Here is a 4273-nt window from a genome sequence, read left to right as displayed (position 1 = left end):
CTGGCGGCATACAAGTCACTATTTTCACTGCTGCTGCAGTTTCCCACCTTGTTGTCCCTATAGGGTCCAAAGTCAAGTCACTATGTGGGTCGGCTCCATGAGCTCCACACACATCTTGTGGAGCCCAGACAAGTGTGTGAGAAGAGGTAGCCTTGTCCTAGATGCCAGAGGTATACACAGCTTTACCCTCAAAATTTATTTCTGGTTCAATACTTGTTTTAATTTTTTTTTTTAATCTGTGTTTCAGTTTGCATAGTATCCAGTGGACTCTCCAAATTCTTTACCTCAATTGCTAACATAGCTGATGTTTAATAATTTCCATCACTTCTATACCTATAAAAGTTCAACTTCTCTTCATGAATGGTGACTGCCTCTGACCCTAAATAATAATTATTTATGATCCCAATTCAATATTGTTGTATCTTTACAACAGCAGAGTCAGACGCAGATGTGCTGCAATTCTCTCACTTTTCTATGACCCAGATAGAAATTCTCAGGAGGCTGATAGAGGCTGAACTACAGCCATGTTCCCTGAGAATGGGTGCTTCTCTTCCATGCATGGGCTTGAGTCATCGGTGTCATTGACACAGCTCTTTGGGGTTTTGTTGTTGCTACTGTTTCCTTGGTGCTGTAGTTCATACATCCCTCTGGCTTCAGGCAATTATTCTTGTGTGTCTCATGCAAGGCTTGGGGAACTAGATGGTTTTCCTCCGGCTCAGAGCTTCTACACATTGGACATGTGCACAACAGAGGCCTTTGGGTGCTCTTTCAGATCCCAGTGGTGTCCATCAGCAGGGGGATGGCCCTGCACATCTCAGCCCCACTACAGCTTTTCCTAGAGTTTCTGTGTCAGCCTCAGTCTTAGGCACCCTTGGCGTATTTGTGTGTATAATCATCATGAAGTGGTGGGGGGCTCTCAATGTATTCTTTTCCTGCACTCTCATAAATTTATCCAAAATATCAAACTAATCATGCTTTGGAGTTGGATTCCTGATCCTTCCCATATATAAGATATATCTGTTCTGAGATGCTATTCCTAAGCATGTGTTTTGATCTACTCTGAGGTGGTGTTTTCTTTTAGTTATAAGAGAACAGAGCTTTGCTTGGAATTAGGACATGAAATCTTTGTGTACTTTTTTTTTTTAAAGTGTATTTAGGACAAAGTCTATAGGGCCTATAAGGTCCTACTATGTAGATCAGACTTGTAGTGATTTGCCTGTTTTTAGCCTCCCAAGAGCTGGGATTACAGGCACACGCTACTACCCCCAGTCTCAATCACTGTCTCAGGGCTCCCCGGGGGCGGGGCCAGCACTGCACGCTGACGATCAAACCCAGGCCTCTACACTCTGCCTATGCAGGTGCTTTAATCCACTGAGCTATCTGGCTGGCACTTTTTTTTTTTTAAGGCAGGATCCTGCTATATAGTTCAAGTTGGCCTTGAACTTACTATGTAGACCTCTTGCAACATCCTATTAAAAATCTGTTTTAAAAATTTGATTTGAAAGATAGCTGCTGTCTTATAATACACTTGTATTACCCTTTCAGGATTATATATAAAATAATTCCTAGTATTCTTTTATTCACTATGTTTTCTTTTGTCTTCTAATGATATGATTTTTTTTTTTTTGTCTTTTTGAAACAAGGCCTAGCTATGCAGTTTGTTTGTTTGTTTGTTTATTTTTGGTAGAACCAGGGATTGAACTCAGGCCTTTGTGCTTGCCAAGGAAGCACTTATTCTACTGAGACATCTCCCTGGCCCCTTATTTATTTATTTATTTATTTATTTATTTTTAGTGGAGCAAAATTATGTTTATTAGGAAAGCATCAACACCACATTCTTAGAAATTACTGGAATTTTATTTGCCTCAGGCTTAGGACTTATAACCAAAGACATGGTGCAAAGAAAGCAAAGATTAAGTACACTTTAGGGAGATGAAAACAATACACATGGGTGACATAGGAAATCAGGTGGGCAAAAGAAGCCATACTGTGCACTATATAGATTGCAATATTCAATAGCATTTTCAACAAAATTTTTTTAAAATCAAGAGCAAAAAAAGTAAGCGATGTTTACAGTAGAGATAAATCTTATACAATTTGAAAAGCATTTTTCAGATCATAGAGCATAAAGTGGAAAAACATATATTTGGCGAGATCTAACTACTGTGCATTTATTACCTATTAAAGGTGCTTATAGGTACCACAGTGTAAAATATGTAATACCAAACAAATAAAAGTCTTGAAAATTGCCTGATAAAAAATAAGATAACCAGTGGCTTTTAGTGGTTTCTCCCGGTTACCAGTGCTGCAAAAGACAAAAATCTTATCCAAACAGGTGACAAAACCAGGCACAAACTTTTACCAAACTGGACACACCAACAGAAATATACTATCCACCCACATTTTCCATCAAAAGCTTTCATTTGTTTTCATCTTTGAGTCTTTGAGGCCCATTTGGTCACAATATGTTACAAACTTTGTGTGTTTTATACCATGATATTGTGTGTTTGTCTGGCATTATTCTAAAGCTAGTTTATAAGATGAGGAGGAGGACACAGAAAGATCCCAGTGCCCACAGGACACGTGGAGCCACTGGGTAGAAATGGGAGAGAGGAGGAAAAATGTTCAGTTCCACGGGGATCACTTGTCATCAGTGCCACTTGCTTTTGACTGGTCACTTTCATCCTGCTCTTCGTCGCTGTCAAAATTGCTGAGCACTAGCTGTACTTTTCCTTGATTTGGCCTTTTCTTGCGTTGTCCTTTGTTCCAGCCTTTCTCATCTCTCTTATTGAGCTTGATTTTTACCTTAAGAGTCTACTTCAGACTCACACTCCTCTTCTTCTTCCTCTTCTTCATTGCTTTCCTCCTCACTTTCTTCCTCTTCAGCAATTTTCTGCCGCACACTCTTGCTAAAAACACCGACTGTAAGACAATGGAGTCTTCGTAGATCTGGGATCCCTCCAAGTTGATCGTCTGAGCATTGTGACACAAAAGCATGTCATCTTTCTCCAGGTCCCCCAGGCTCTGGTACTTATGATTGCAAGTTGTTTCCTTTATCTTTCTGAAATCCACTGGCTTCTTAATTAATTCATAGTATCCTGGTAACTCTTTCCTGGAAGTAACTGAATGAAGACTTCACTGAGCTGCTGCCCTGAACTATCTTTGTAGCGGATCACAGTATCAATGACGGCGTTCATTTGTTTTGTCAGTTTGGGGAGATTTGGTGACAGTTTCTTGGCTAGAGGGCGGCCTTGCCGCTTAATTTTTTCTACATCTTCCTTCACAGGATCTTTGTCCACATTTCTTTGTCTTTTTCTCTTATTAAGCTGTATTTCCTCTTTCTTTTCTTCCAAATTGCCATCTTCAATGGACCCATACTTTGTTTCTAACATAAACAATAACAAACAATAACAGGCTTCCTGGCTTGGAACAAGTCTCTCCCACAGTGCAAAATTTAATTAATAGCTATGCATTTTAAACAGACCTTGAGCTCACTTTGTTGCCCATGCTGCCCTTAAAGTTGCAATGGTCCTCGAGCTTCAACTTCCTTAGTGCTGGGATTATAGGCATGGACTGCCACACCTAGCAATGATATGATTTTTAAATGATATCACCATCTACTTATAGTACTTAAAAAACTAAAATGCATAAACATAAGAGAAAAAACTTTTCATAAATAGGAAGTATTTTCCCATATATGAGTGATCTTTAAGTAAAAGCATCAAGTTACAGAACAGCGTATATATCTCACTCTATTGGTGTGAATAGAATTGATACATGGGTTTACATCTGCACAGAATATCTCTTGGCAGACTGCAGGGTAAGCAATAAGAATCACTGGCTCTTGTAAGGGAAAGTTGACACTTACAGAGAGTAGAAGCTTCACTTAGCACATCACACATGTTCATTACTTACATAGTTCCCATGCCAATGTTATATAGTCAGAAACAGCCAAAGACAGTAGTGCATGTGGTGTGATTTAGTGTTTGAATCATTGAAGGCCTTTGAATGTCATTTCTCTAAATAAATATTTATATTTAATTATCTATAAAGAAATTGCTTGAGCTGGGTCTTAAATTGTATCCTTTTGAAATGTCTCCAAGGACCAGTGTTCATATGCTAGATTCAGGAACTTCTGGCCCAGGTAAGTGTTTCTCAACTCTGGATATGCATTGACATTACCTGTATGAGTGATTTTTTTTTTTTCGGTGCCAGTTATTGAACCCATGACCTTGCACTTTCCAGGCAAACACTTATTCCACTGAGCTATCTC

General features: G+C 39.1%; 1 pseudogene; it reads right to left on the bottom strand.

Moving 5' to 3' along the window:
• Positions 1-2640: 2640 nt before the first annotated feature.
• On the bottom strand, positions 2641-3392 carry LOC105741886 (annotated as a pseudogene).
• Between the last annotated feature and the right edge of the window lie 881 nt (positions 3393-4273).

The sequence above is a fragment of the Octodon degus genome, unplaced genomic scaffold, assembly GCF_000260255.1.
Source record: "Octodon degus isolate 3935 unplaced genomic scaffold, OctDeg1.0 scaffold00027, whole genome shotgun sequence".
In the NCBI taxonomy this organism is placed as follows: Eukaryota; Metazoa; Chordata; class Mammalia; order Rodentia; family Octodontidae; genus Octodon; species Octodon degus.
This window is presented reverse-complemented; position numbering and strand designations above follow the sequence as displayed.